Below are 15,709 nucleotides of genomic sequence, written 5' to 3' on the forward strand. Positions count from 1 at the left end.
TTAAATCATTAGTTGGTGTCCTTATATCTGCTGAGAGAATTATTCTAGCTAAATTATTATGAAGTACCTGAAGCCTATTATGGTACTCTACACTAAAATTTGACCAGACCATGCTGCCATAATCAAAGTGGGGAATAACAAGAGCATTGGATAACATTACAGTGGTTTTGTGTGGAAGGAAATATTTTATACGTTTTATTATGCCAGTTCTTTTGGAAATAGTTTTACTAACATTATCAACGTGAGCTGACCAAGACATCTTGCTATCAAATTTTACACCTAGATATTTAAACTCATCTACTCTTTCAATATCATTGTTGTTATATAATAAATGTACATTGTTGAACTTTTCAAGCATTTTGTTTGTACCAAAGATCATAAACTTAGTCTTTTCAACATTTAAAGTGAGTTTGTTTACTTTGAACCATTCAGCTACCCTACTTAGACATGACTCCATTTGAATTTTAAGATCAGATTCATTTTTAGCTTTACACATTAAAGACGTATCATCAGCATACATTACAGTTTTACATTCAGACACAGCATTAGGTAAACAGTTAACAAAAATGATAAACAGTAAAGGACCTAAAATTGAGCCCTGAGGAATACCAATATCAATTGGCCTAAAGTCAGAAAGAGTTGAGTTAACATTAACAGTTTGTTCTCTGTTGTTTAAGTATGATTTAAACCATAATAATTCATCCCCATATACCCCGTATTGTTTAAGTTTCCTAATCAGAATATCATGATGTACAGTATCAAATGCTTTCTTTAAGTCTATAAATAAAACACCTGTAGCATAACCTGTATCCATATTCTTTAAAATGTAATCTTGCACATCTAGAAGGGTTGTTGTTGTGGAATGATTCGGACGAAATCCTGATTGAGCATTTGATAACAGTCCTACATTACTCATATATTCATATAATTGATCATGGACAGCTCTTTCAATGATCTTTGATACAATTGGTAATACAGAGATAGGTCTATAGTTACTAACATTAGTTTTATCACCCGATTTAAATATTGAGTTTGATGATAATCCAACAATCTATGCTCGGATGACCTTGACATGACCTTGACCCTTTTCTGCACTTGATGGTGATTACATCCACCAAGTTTGATGACAATCCAATAATATATACTTTGATGACCTTGGCCACTCTCTTTCATATAATTCCGAACTTTTCAGTCTAACATTTGGCCCTGGGTCCATAATAAATGGCACATGGGGTCCATGCATACTTGGTAATATAGAGTACCTCTAGTGCTATCAGTGTACTAACTCAGAGCCCTCAGACTGCTCTATTTCATGAGAAACAGCTTCCTTGCGTATTTTTACATTTGGGCCCCTAGGACCTGTGACCTTTGACTTTTGGGGCCAAAAGGGATAAAGACACATGCCCATGAAGAAGCAGACATCGCAGCGAAAGCCGGTACCACGAAACCACAACCTGACACCATCATACTACCTAGCCGCCGGCAAGCAAGAGCCTCTCTCCACGACACCGCACATCAGAGATGGTCATCCCAGTCCATATCTGTATACTGGAGATTCTCACTTCCAAATACATCAGGAGCCGCTGCGGCTCTAAAGAGACTACCCAGACGAACACAAAAAAAAAGTAAAGGAGACGATCCTCTATAAACAGTGATCGGAGTGCCCATCTCTCTTTCATTGGCGATTGGGCCAGACTCCTCCATGTAATGTTGCTATGGGGGATCGCTACACCTCCTCTACAGCGAGTCTGTTACCTTCCCAGCATTTAAGAATGCTGGTACCCATTTAAACACCTGGGTGGAGAGGAGTAATCGAGATAAAGTGCCTTACTCAAGGGCACACACGATGGCGTCGCCGGGGCTCGAACCCGCAACCTTCCGATTATGAGTCAGTGCCGGCCGTTCCGCTAGGCCACCGCGCTCCAGATCGCTACCAACACAAGGTCAAGACCAGCAGAATAGTTGAAGATAAAAACTACTGCAATCAAGATATTACATGTCGATGCATTCACGACCTCGCCGAATGTCTTAGAACAAGGACTCTCCGACAGCAACTTCTTGAACATTTGAAACCTGAGCAACATGTCACAGACAACAATATTTAGCAATCAACATTCTTACCACACAGACCCTAGGACAATACCAGGAACTAAAAGACTACAAACTTTACAACCGCGACCGCAGCAATGAAATAAATACTACATTAACATACCAAATCCATCAGATGACAGAGTTTCCAAAGCCTTGGGTGATCAACGCTATGAGGAACTACCGACTGAAATAGGTGGCTCACCAATTAGGAACAACTTACCAACCTTGAGAACCTTGTGTACAAAAGGTTAGTAGACAGGTTTGGTGTGAAGCCAGTAGCATCAAGGAAGGCGAGTAATAAACCGAAATCTTCCAGGCAACAGAGAAAACTGAGAAACCTGAAGAAAGAAACGAAACGTCAGTTCAAACAAGCCCTGAAGAAGGGAGACAATAAAACTGCTAAGGAGCTGAAGAAAGATTTTCATACGCTTATTATCCCATGCCATTACGAGATTTGTCCCAAATAAGAAACAAAAGCAAGAGGGACATAAAACCCAATATGTGGCATACGATCCAAAGTTGACAATAGATGGAGAAGAGATTGCGTATATCCACTGCGATACCTCGGCAAGCTTATCTTCAAAGATCTGAAAGATAAGGAAATCAGAGAGTCTGTAAAGCAGAAACTAACAGACATGCTGAAAAAGACAGACAAAAGCCTACTCAATGGAATCATGAAGATGTGGCTATATAATAATCTACAACTTCCCAATTACATACATCGAGGGGTTGGAAGCTACCTGCACCAAATACTTGAAAAAAATGGGCAGGAATTAGCAGATGTACCACCAACAGTGATCTATACAGAAGCAGGAAGAAGTATGGGCTTCACCTTAAAAGACCCACCACTTCTGTAAAATGCATGCAAGTCACCAAGCACCATCTCAACAAGTATTCTATAGATGGAAAAACACAGACTCTCTACAAAGACTTCCTACAAAGCAATCAAGGTGGAATGGAGCCAAAGAACTTGAACAAAGAGAGCGACATCTGATACTGAATGAGATGTGCAGAGGTCAAACAGACAGAGCAGGCCTTGGTTTCAAAAAGAACCAGCAACTGTTAAGAGACATGAAACCCCAAGAACACAGGAAATGCCTCACTAGTCTGGTAAAAGACGTAGATGAATATGCCATGCTTGTGCCTCTATGGCTGCGCCAAACAAGGACACTGGCTCAGATGGGACTCTGCCATGCAAGTAGATACATCTTGGGAGAAGCTCCTTTATGTATGGACACCAGAGCTCCTATCTTTCCATGTCAATGCCATCCACGACCAACTTCCATCACCAGCTAATTTGAGACTCTGGGGAAAGACCAACCATCTATGTCATCATAATAACTGCACTCTATTCCATATCTTAAATGGATGCAACTACTATTCTCTGAAAACCACTCTAAAAGAGTGACTTTTAACTCTTACAAGGAATTAAATGAAGGACCACGTAGTTAACTCCTTGAACGAGTTAAAAATCACCCTTTTAGAGTAGTTTTCACTCTTTCTGGAGTGGTTTTAAAGTTAAAAATCACATTTCATTCTTTTTTGGGTGGTTTTATAAGTGACTCACTCTTTTTTTTTTTTTTTTGGGGGGTGAGTTTTTCACTCTTTTATGAAGCGTCAGAAGGAAAAGGAGATGGAGAAGACTAAAAGATTAAAGAGCATAAGCAGAATATATAGGGTACACAACTTATAAGTTCCCCTAATGCTTTTTGAAAGAAATCGATAACTATTTAACGAAATGTAAAGTTGTAAAAGTTATGGGTAGCCTTATTTGTTTTACAAATATGGACCAATTTGTAGTGTCACACATCATTGTGTTCGGTCACAATGGTTCATTATGTAAAAAAAGAGGCAGTTTGAAAAGTTGCACCTTATAGTCCATAGGAGTTAATTTTCAAATAATACAGTATGTCAGGTCTGTTCATGTGTTTGTAATGGAAATAAAACTTAAAGTTTAGATGGTGAGTAAGGAATGTGTCCTCCTACATTACAACGTCGGCGCATGCTGTTGATTAAAGTTCGGATCCATTGCTGGTTTCAGCCGAATTCACTATTGACATGTCCCACATCGCACACCGACATCGCCTGGCTAATAATTACTTTGTCAGCAGCGATACTAAAATAACTAGTGGCAAATGGTGGTCATAGACCACAAACCTAGCTGGGGCGTGTTGGGGTTGTGGAGGTATCTGACCCCTGCAAAATGTTCCAAAAATGTTCCCCTGGTCATAAGGTTTGTTGTTACCGAGTTTGAGTCCCACATTCCTTACAGATGCCCAGCCAGATAATGCAATTTTAAGATTTGACCTCTGCATGACCTTTGACCTGACCCCTGCAAAATGTTCACCTGGTCATGAGATTTGTTGTCACAGAGTTTGAACCCCATACCCCTTACAGATATCCCAAAAATGAAATTAGACGATTTGACCCCAGATAACCTTTGACCTGGCCCCTGCAAAGTGTTCCAAAATGTTCCCCTGATCATTAAGTTTGTTGTCACCAAGTCTGAGCCCCATACCCCTTACAGATGTCCAGGAAATTCATTTCTAAAATTTGACCTCTGCTTGACCTTTGACCTGACCCGTGCAAATTGTTCCCCTGGTCATGAGATTTGTTGTCACCGAGTTTGAGCCCCATACCCCTTACAGATGTCCAGATAATGCAATTGAATACCTGAGTGGAAGAAGGGCCCAACTCCATCCAAACTGTTTTTGAGATATTAAGAAAAAACTTAATATTTGGAAAAGTTTTATAGACAGAATGTTTTCATCTTCAGGGGACCTTTAATACATAAACATACAATAATACATACATTCAAAATTATATATGATGCTTCCATGGCAACGGTACAGGTCTTAATACGAACTGGAGTTGGCCCTTCTTCCACTAATATACTGCAAGTGCCAGTTCCGTAAGCAGATGTGTTATAAATAGCTACATAAATTTCGTAATTATCCAAGTAGATGCATGTAATATGTTAGCAAGAAAGTTTATTGTAGTGAAAAGCAGATTTCATGGATGAACAAAATCCCTCTTTAACCCAATATTTGTGGAAGAAGGGCCCAACTCCATGAAGTTTGGCCTTTCTTCCATGAAAACCGTGATTAAGTGTACGAGGAAGACTAATTAGAGAGTGGATTTTGGCTCTTCTTTCACACACAAGGAAGAACAATCTGCTGGCAATAAAATGCTGGGTTTAACTCATTTTTGTAAAAAATTGGAGTTGGGCCCTTCTTCCACTCAGGTATTCAATTGAAAGATTTTACCCCCTTAATGACCTTTGACCCCAATTCTGTATGCAGGTTATAGGCGTGTGGTATAGCCAATGCATATATGCAAATGACATCATTGTACTATATAATATGTGGCAGACGATGCATTTTGAAGATATATGGTTAAATACCGGAAATGCCCCTTTAATGACCTTTTCCCCCAATTCTGTTTAGACACTATGGGCACTGGATATAGTCAATACATATGTGCAAGTTACGTAATTGTAGGGTGTAACATGTAGGAGTAGAAGCATTTTGAAATTTATTGCCAGAAAGAAGAAGAAAGAAAGAAAGAACTAGTGGCAAATGGTGGTCATAGACCACAAACCTAGCTGGGGCGTGTTGGGGTTGTGAAGGTATCTGACCCCTGCAAAATGTTCCAAAAATGTTCCCCTGGTCATAAGGTTTGTTGTTACCGAGTTTGAGTCCCACATTCCTTACAGATGTCCAGCCAGAAAATGCAATTTTAAGATTTGACCCCAGATAACCTTTGACCTGACCCCTGCAAAATGTCCCAAAAATGTCCCCCTGGTCATTAAGTTTGTTGTCACCAAGTTTGAGCCCCGTATCCCTTACAGATGTACATTTCTAAGATTTGACCTCTGCATGACCTTTGACCTGATCCCTGCAAAATGTTCCCCTGGTCATGAGATTTGTTGTCACAGAGTTTGAACCCCATATCCCTTACAGATATCCCAAAAATGAAATCAGAAGATTTGACCCCAGATAACCTTTGACCTGACCCCTGCAAAGTGTTCCAAAATGTTCCTCTGATCATTAAGTTTGTTGTCACCAAGTCTGAGCCCCATACCCCTTACAGATGTCCAGGAAATTCATTTCTAAAATTTGACCTCTGCATGACCTTTGACCTGACCCATGCAAATTGTTCCCCTGGTCATGAGATTTGTTGTCACTGAGTTTGAGCCCCATACCCCTTACAGATGTCCAGATAATGCAATTGTAAGATTTTACCCCTTAATGACCTTTGACCCCAATTCTGTATGCAAGTTATAGGCGTGTGGTATAGCCGATGCATATATGCAAATGACATCATTGTACTATATAATATGTGGCAGACGATGCATTTTGAAGATATATGGTTAAATACCGGAAATGCCCCTTTAATGACCTTTTCCCCCCAATTCTGTTTAGACACTATGGGCACTGGATATAGTCAATACATATGTGCAAGTTACGTAATTGTAGGGTGTAACATGTAGGAGTAGAAGCATTTTGAAATTTATTGCCAGAAAGAAGAAGAAAGAAAGAAAGAACTAGTGGCAAATGGTGGTCATAGACCACAAACCTAGCTGGGGCGTGTTGGGGTTGTGGAGGTATCTGACCCCTGCAAATTGTTCCAAAAATGTTCCCCTGGTCATAAGGCTTGTTGTTACCGAGTTTGAGTCCCACATTCCTTACAGATGTCCCGCCAGAAAATGCAATTTTAAGATTTGACCCCAGATAACCTTTGACCTGGCCCCTGCAAAGTGTTCCAAAATGCTCCCCTGGTCATTAAGTTTGTTGTCACCAAGTTTGAGCCCCGTATCCCTTACAGATGTACATTTCTAAGATTTGACCTCTGCATGACCTTTGACCTGATCCCTGCAAAATGTTCCCCTGGTCATGAGATTTGTTGTCACAGAGTTTGAACCCCATATCCCTTACAGATATCCCAAAATGAAATCAGAAGATTTGACCCCAGATAACCTTTGACCTGACCCCTGCAAAGTGTTCCAAAATGTTCCTCTGATCATTAAGTTTGTTGTCACCAAGTCTGAGCCCCATACCCCTTACAGATGTCCAGGAAATTCATTTCTAAAATTTGACCTCTGCATGACCTTTGACCTGACCCATGCAAATTGTTCCCTGGTCATGAGATTTGTTGTCACTGAGTTTGAGCCCCATACCCCTTACAGATGTCCAGATAATGCAATTGTAAGATTTTACCCCTTAATGACCTTTGACCCCAATTCTGTATGCAAGTTATAGGCGTGTGGTATAGCCGATGCATATATGCAAATGATATCATTGTACTATATAATATGTGGCAGAAGATGCATTTTGAAGATATTTGGTTAAATACCGGAAATGCCCCTTTAATGACCTTTGCCCCCAATTCTGTTTAGACACTATGGGCACTGGATATAGCCAATACATATGTGCAAGTTACGTAATTGTAGGGTGTAACCTGTAAGAGTAGAAGCATTTTGAAATTTATTGCCAGAAAGAAGAAGAAAGAAAGAAAGAACTAGATCTGGCTACAGATCTGGACCTAGCCGGGGCCGGAAATGCCAGTCTTAAAGTTTGACATTTGACCGCTTAACTTTGACCTTTGGGGTCATAAATATTTTCAACATGTTACCCCTTAATGACCTTTGATCCCGAATCTAAAAATCTACTGCAGGCACTGGATAGTAGCAATGCATATGCGAAAGCAAAGTCAATTTCCTGTTTACTTTTCGAAATAAACAAAATTCATTTTTGGTTTTTGACCGGAAGTCACCCCCCACATGACATGATCTATCATGGTAAATAATGAGTTCTGTTTTGGTAAAATACATTGTATACCAGATATTGCGATAGGCCTACATAAAAACTACAACAAACAGAATACAAAGAATACATGAGTATGATTTTCTGTGATAAATGTCTTTGGTACATTTAATCAGTCATTTGTACGGAATTGAAATGTAACAACAACAGTAATAATAATATTTGATAATAATAAAATGATAATAATAATAATAACAATAATAATAATAACACTAATAATAATAATAATAATAATATACATTTCTCAGTAACCATGTAGGCCTACATCACAGTTGAAAATGGGAATTTGCTTTAAATTTTGCCAAAATCCGATGAAAATTTTGGTGAGTGTTGACAAGTTGTTGATTTAATTGTAAAATTAAAAGTAAAATCACACTTATTTCCCAACATTTTGAAAATCAAAATCCGCATTGGGACCGATTTACAACTCCTACACATGGTACACGCTACAGGAACCCGTCGGCTACGAACTTGTTTGTTTGTTGTTATTGCAGCTGCAATGTTTTAGCCCCGCCCATAACTTTAAGTTTCGCTGATGACTGTAAACAAGTTCAGTATACACGGTCCCCGAGTAATGCGGCGCATACATCGGTACGTATCGCGGCAAAGATCAGAGCAAAATGGTGAATACGATCCAGGACTACGCATGACAGTCGGAAGCGAAAAGATGAAAGGAGGGTACCGGGTATCAGGCGGGGTATCAGGCTATTTCTGGATGGGGAGACCCCGTCTGGACATGCATGCCGTGCGCGTAGAAAACTGAGTGAAATGCAACGTTCTACATGTGAATTTAATAATAATGCATAACATTTTCAAAACAAACAGAAAATTACATATTTAAAACTAAAATTTTCTGGTGCAAGCAATTTAGCACACGTTTTCTTAATCTTTTTATCACAGTTACATAATTATAGTTATCAACACTTTATAGAATTGTTTTGGATTATAAAGGTTTTAGTTTTATATTTGTTGGGAATCTGTAATTTGTCAAGAGTAATGTAATTATGTATTATACAAAGTTTGTCATCGTTGCCTGTGAAGGATTATGTTCAAGCACTAATTGTTTACAATCAGGAGCAAAAGAACAAAGAGAATAAGAAGACCGATTGATACCAATTTGTACATTATACACATACACCAAACCCATTTCTGAGAAGTGCACCTTATAATTTCAAAAACACCCTTGTTTGTGACATAAATAGGAGCGCAGCATTTGATACACAGCTAAATAGAATTTTATATTTCATTCACTCACTAGTGGGGAGGTTTTTTTGTTAAAAACTTCCACGTCCCCTCCTGAGTATCAAATGGTGCGCCCATAACTACGGGAGTGGTGTACCAAAACACAGGTGTACATCATTTCCCCAGACAATACTATCCGTAGGTTACTAGACCTTATGCACAAACGCACCGCGCACATAGCAATGCTCTAAAAAAATTAACTCTCGCAGATGGTCTGTGAACATAGTCATCGAAAAATATAACAAAATCAAAACAGCTGATTTTACATAATTATTTTGCTTGTTTTATGACAAAATGTATCGCAAAATATTTACAAAACATGTGCAAAACAATTTTTTTTGTTTTCCCAGTCTCATATCAAGATGTACAGTTTTTTTACAACCTTATCAAAGTTTCATAAAATAAAGCATGGCTTTAGAAAAAATTATTCAGTTTAATGACATTAAAAAGTCCCATGCAGTCATCCGAGCGAAATGGAGCTATAGAGAAATTACATTTTCATGTAAAATGTCATATTTTGTCTTGAATACACAGCTTTTGGCTCAACCACTTGCAGTCTATGTTAGCACACGTATGCTACTAACAATGGTGTAAATAACTGAATTTTGATAATAATCTTCTGAATGAGCAAATCACTGAATGGGTCTTTAATATCAACCAACATTTTACAAGTCATTCAATGTAATTATTACATTCAATAGGATCACGTGAAATATACAGCTGTATCTTAAAAGATTAGTAACAAAATTTCTAAGTACAGAGTTAGATACAAAAAGATACATTTGTTAAAATAACAACAGACGCTGGACGTGGGCTACAGACACTCGGCTGTGGCCAGAATAGATACTTTTCGTCCCCGGTGCAAATGTCATTCACCATAGTTTATAATTATTTCAAAGCAGAAATAGGCAAATAGCACTCAGGTAAAAAGAAGTGCGAACGTTTATGACGTAGAATACAAGCTCACCTTTTAGCTTCCATGATTCTAATGTCCGTTCAGGAAACAAACACGAAATATATTCCAGCATAGGAAATCATTCCCATGCATGTAGTAAAACTTTTACGAAACAAAATTACTGCAAAAGTCCACACACTGCTTTGTTCTAGTCTCAGGCTCTGTCCGACATATTCAAGCTCAAAAGCACAAGAAATCCATTCAGCAAATTGAAGCACAAAAGTAATTCCAGGTTAGAAAGTCTAGTTTCCAGAATAGATCCATAACCGCGCTCGCACTCCATCAGATGCAGTTCAGTCTTCTGGATTTTGGTCAGGATATGCATGGGTTATTATCCGAGTTTGACGGGCGCTTTCAGCGGCAAGTCCTGGCTCTTGGTCGCCGTAACCTGTTGCCTAACTTAATGGTGGACGGGTCACGGCATATTTTTACTATTTAAAAGTTATATATAAATTCCAATGGTAAAAATCCTTTTAAATTCATATTGTTCCTTGCCACGTTCATTGTTGCTATTTAAAGCTATTTTGATAGCCAACTTTAGTGCATACACGACCCTTAGTGGATTCAGGCGGATTCCGCCGGTGGTGTTTGCGAAAGATGCTTCAAAGAAAATGATAGAAAAACAAAAATAGAAATAATTTTTTCAGACAATAAACATTTCCAATGAATGAATGAAAATCAATGGTCATCCCCGGAGTCATCCGAATTAGTTCAACATGTCGAACATGCCCGCGAATATTCCATGTTTTCAATATCTAGTCACTGAAAGGTAGTCCATACAGGACCAACGCAATATTTAGCACCATAATCAACGCCGTCAGGCGTTGGTCCTTACACATTAGGTCGCTACCCCCAGCAGTGTCCCTCATTATAATAAACAGTGACCAAAACCAAACCAGTCGATGAGTTACGTCATGAATCCAAATATGGAAAAAAGCCCCGCCCACCATTCAGGCTATCATTCAACCGCATCTATTACATAACTGGGACTCTCAAGTCATCTCAAGTACTTGGTATCTCAATCGATTGATTTTGAAAATGCAATAAAAGCAATACAAACTTTTGAGGTCGCTTACCAGTGTAAATCGGGCTAGTATGAATTAAATGAAAGTTTTTTGTTGCTATATCAGTGCATGGAAGAAAGAGATGAGAAGGAACCACAACGACTTCGATCGGCCACGTTTTAATCCGCTTATCTATTGACGCATGAAAAGAAAAGCTATCAATGGTACTTACTGTCATGTATGATCCATTTACCGCGATCGGTGCTTGGCGAAATCATTACTGGAAAAAAACTATAACAAACTCATCCAAGAACAAACAAACGCTACCCAGAAGTAAGATTATGGAATTTCACTGATGCTCTGAACATGTATAGTAGCTTTGTTTTAGGATCTACAGTCAAACTGTTTTCTTGATCGTGTTGTGTAGAAACTGTCCTTTAAAATATCGAAAAGGTCATCAAAATCGGCCGTTTTTTTGCTGAGTTTCATCTTTAGCAAATAAGGTAAGATTTTGGTGACTTTTTCGATGAAAAATAGATGCAAAATGTTCTTAAATAATATACAATGTTCCGGTTGAGTCCGGTACATGAAACCTGTTTAATTTAATAGTTTATATGTGTATAATCGTAACTAGCTAAATCGTTTCAGTGCCAAAGACTGCCAACTCTGAGAAAAAAGTCATCAAAGTTCGGGAAAATTGGGCGAAATGGAAGAAAAAGATGTAGGCCATCAATGACCGATGATCACGTCACCAGAGAAAATCCTATAGAGTGCTTGCACGGAAGGTCATTAGTTCAAATCATCCTTCAGACACGCTCCAGAAGACATGCAAATACATGGAGTACAATACCAATCACCTATTTAACGCGGGGTATTGATCAAAGTAAATCCTCATGAATAACAATGTCAATTAAATGTCGGTAAAGGGAGTGGACAAAGTGAATGCGTTCGTTGTGGTTCCTTCTTATCTCTTTCTTCCATGATCAGTGCAGTTCGAGATAGTGTAGGCCTAATCAGTGTTAACAAAAAGTCATTTGTATGATTCTAGGTTTGCTTTCCTTTTTTTATTTAATATTGTCACATTTATCAATAGGCCTAACCGTGATACCATTAAAAAGGCTAAAAGAACATTAATTCTACACACCGTTTATTTGGAACTGAACTTTGATTGATTAAAGTCATAATGTACAATCTTATATAAATATGAATTTGGTTAATTTTTTCAAACCTGATTTTTGGCATATTTGTAATGTATACACATCTCACAACTTGCACCTAAATGGAATCAACCAAATTTGTTGTGTTTGTAAGTAAACAGAGCAAAGTTCGACATAAAGTCATAATTCAAGAATTATGACTTTATCATCATATCCTCCTATATAACTGCGTGTTAAACGGCCAAAATAACAACCAGTGTTTACTTCGTTATTTCAGTTCAAAATGGACAAAACCATTCCCGATAATTAGGGCCTATTACTGGTATTATTTCAGCATTTTGAATATATAATGACAAAAATTTGAAGGAAATCGTACATTAAGCCTTTAACACCTAACTGGAAATAACAGAGTGAGCAAAATAAAATAAAAGGCGATACAACTCGCAACTTAAAGTACTGTTGATATTTCAAATGCATGTGAAAAAAAAGGAACGGAAAAATTACAGTATATTTCTTTAATCCCGAAGGCATGAAAGGGCCTGTGATTACTATTTGAATTTAGTGTTTTGATTTAAACTATTTTAATATCAAATCTTTAAAAAAAAAACATGGTCTTCTCGTTTCAACCGAGGGGCATGGGATTCACCACTTTTAATTGATCAAACAAAAAATTAATTGATGATTTAATAAAACAATATAAATTTGATGTAAATAAATAATAAATAAATATTTTCTTTATATAAATAAATGGATAAATAAATCAACAAATAATTCGAATAAAATGAATAAAAACCATAAGTCTGATAAATGGCAAAATATAAATCAATAAACGAATAGAAAATAAATAAATGAATAATAAAACAAATACTGATGAATAGAAATAAATATAATTAACGAATAATTAATGAATACACATTATGTTAATTCCGTTTCTTGAAAATAATAAGTTCAGCAAGTTCTTTCTTTCTTTCTTTCTTTCTTTCTTTCTTTCTTTCTTTCTTTCTTTCTTTCTTTCTTTCTTTCTTTCTTTCTTTCTTTTTTTTCTGTCTTTCTTTCATTATTTAATACAGGCCTATAATTATATTTATTTCATTTATCATCAATTATGTTTTATTATTAAAGTAAATAAATGAATGAAACCCAAAGTTTTTATGAAGCGTGTGTCCTCCAATTCTATATCTTTCTTAAACATGTTTAACGAATAGGCCAACTATCACAATTAATAGAGGTTGTGCATATGACGTATCATATACCTTAAATATGGCGGACTACTCAAATCCATTCAACAAAAGCAATGAGTGCAATCTACCGAGACAGTTCGTCTCACATAGAGCGTGTTTATAGTGAGCCAGATTATCCGGTATTCAGCTGGACTGCCACGCAGTCTATATTTGTTTATATTTTACTAACCATTGCCAATCTAGACTACGCGACAGTTTAAGCTAAATAACGGATAGATTGTCTCACTATAAACACGCTCATACATAACAAATGCACTACGATCAAATAGGTTGATTAAAACATTTGATTAAATGGACTGCACTGGCCCATGATTACGTTGAAGGACGTCGGTTCAAATCCTTTGTTTGTAGCCAATTACTAATTTCAAGCACAATCTCTATACAAAAATAGTAACGAATCGTGGTTAACCAGGACAATATTAAATGTAGTGATGACAAAAGGAACTGATTGTGTGCAACCTACAGGTCAGTGAACTGAGGGTAAGAAGAAAACCGAGTATTATAATAGCATGAACACATATCAACTGAAGAGGATTAATAATCAATTTCGTTACGCAATACTTGTGTCAATCCCAAGCTAGAAGCTAGTGTTCTGGTAGCAGGTAGGCAAGCCACACCTACTGACAGCTATTGATGATATTCAGTCAATCGGATTGGCTGAATATCATTAGTAGCTAATCAGTAGGCGTCAATTAATCAGTTTGACATTTCCCCGACTTTCCGGGAAGGATATGTCTAATGTAGAAGCATGGAGGTATATAAATAAATGGAGAATGATCGCCAGAATTCTAATCTCCTAAGTGGAGATTATCCCATTACCTCTATTCAATGAGTCACCAAACTTGAATAGACCAGCCACTTCAGCCAAGCTATTGATCTCCACGATGGTTATGAGCCTCTACCATGGTTCACTGATTGTCACTCCCAAAATTTCCTCATAGGAATTGACCCTACATTGACCCGTACCGGAAGCCTTGTAAAAGAGACTGTATAATGACGTCAGCTAGTCAATCAGCTAGTTCAAAGTCACCAGTTTTGATAGCTTATAGTTTCAATGTATGATCGTGCGAAAACCCGAAGAAATTCGGATGTTCTGTTCTCAAGTTATGAAACTGTTTTCTACACTAGTTGTGCCGTAACTTGACAAATATACTTAGTTTTCATGTTCATATATTAAGCTTTTAAGGGGGTCTGAGGGAGTTCAAATATAGTGCAAATGAAAGCAAAACGTTTTTACCTTCCGATTGTGAAAAAATTAAGTTGGGCCAATTTGGGCCATTTGAGTTACGAGCGAGCAAAATTTACCGGAAGTACTTCGGAATTCAAGCAAAAGTGATGATCAGACAATCTTTTCTAGAGAGAAATTGATATACGGAATGTATAGGCCCTATACATACTTTGTTTAAACAGTTTCTCATAGTTTAGTGTATGATAACCGTGATTTTGGTTGAAGCTTCGGGTCAAATTGATTGAGTGCCATGACGGATATGTCATGTTATTGTTTTTAAACTTTTAATTCTGTATTGTCATGAAATCGTATAGGCCGCCTAAATCATCATCAAGTTAAACTTCTCATTGTATAATAAATAATTATCAGTATTTAGGCCTAAATGATTATTAATATTATTAGGAGGCTATCATTTTCTTTGGAGGAGGGGTTCCAAATATACGGGGGGTCATAACTTTTGGGGAAAAAAGTCATAATTCAATTTTTCATGACCAAAATGTAGGAGTCACAAGATGACAACAGATAAGGTGTTTCTTTTTCAAAAGACTGATTTCTTGATCCAATTTAAGCACTCAATTTTTGGCGAAAATGAGATTTTGATAGGCCTATCAAAATTTTATGAAACATGAGCACTTTCAATAAGTATAAACTTCATTTTACCCCATTGAAATCAATGGCCAGTGAAACAGACTTCACAATGTAATCAGCTTAGCATAATCAATATAAACCTGAAATTGCCTATTCAACAATAATTGGTCATAACCAACGTAGTACAAAAGAGGCTTGGCTGGATCATTCTCCATTTATTTATATACCTCCATGGTAGAAGGACCCACGCCTGACGGCGTGGACTATCGTACTAAATGGAGCGTGGTCCTCCTTGAAGGACTACTGAAAGGTGGTACTGGTCTTAACACTGGAATTATGGAAAATGTTGTGCCTCATAACTGCTAAACTGATAAAAGA

Source organism: Amphiura filiformis, chromosome 11 (assembly GCF_039555335.1).
Source record: "Amphiura filiformis chromosome 11, Afil_fr2py, whole genome shotgun sequence".
Classification (NCBI taxonomy): domain Eukaryota; kingdom Metazoa; phylum Echinodermata; class Ophiuroidea; order Amphilepidida; family Amphiuridae; genus Amphiura; species Amphiura filiformis.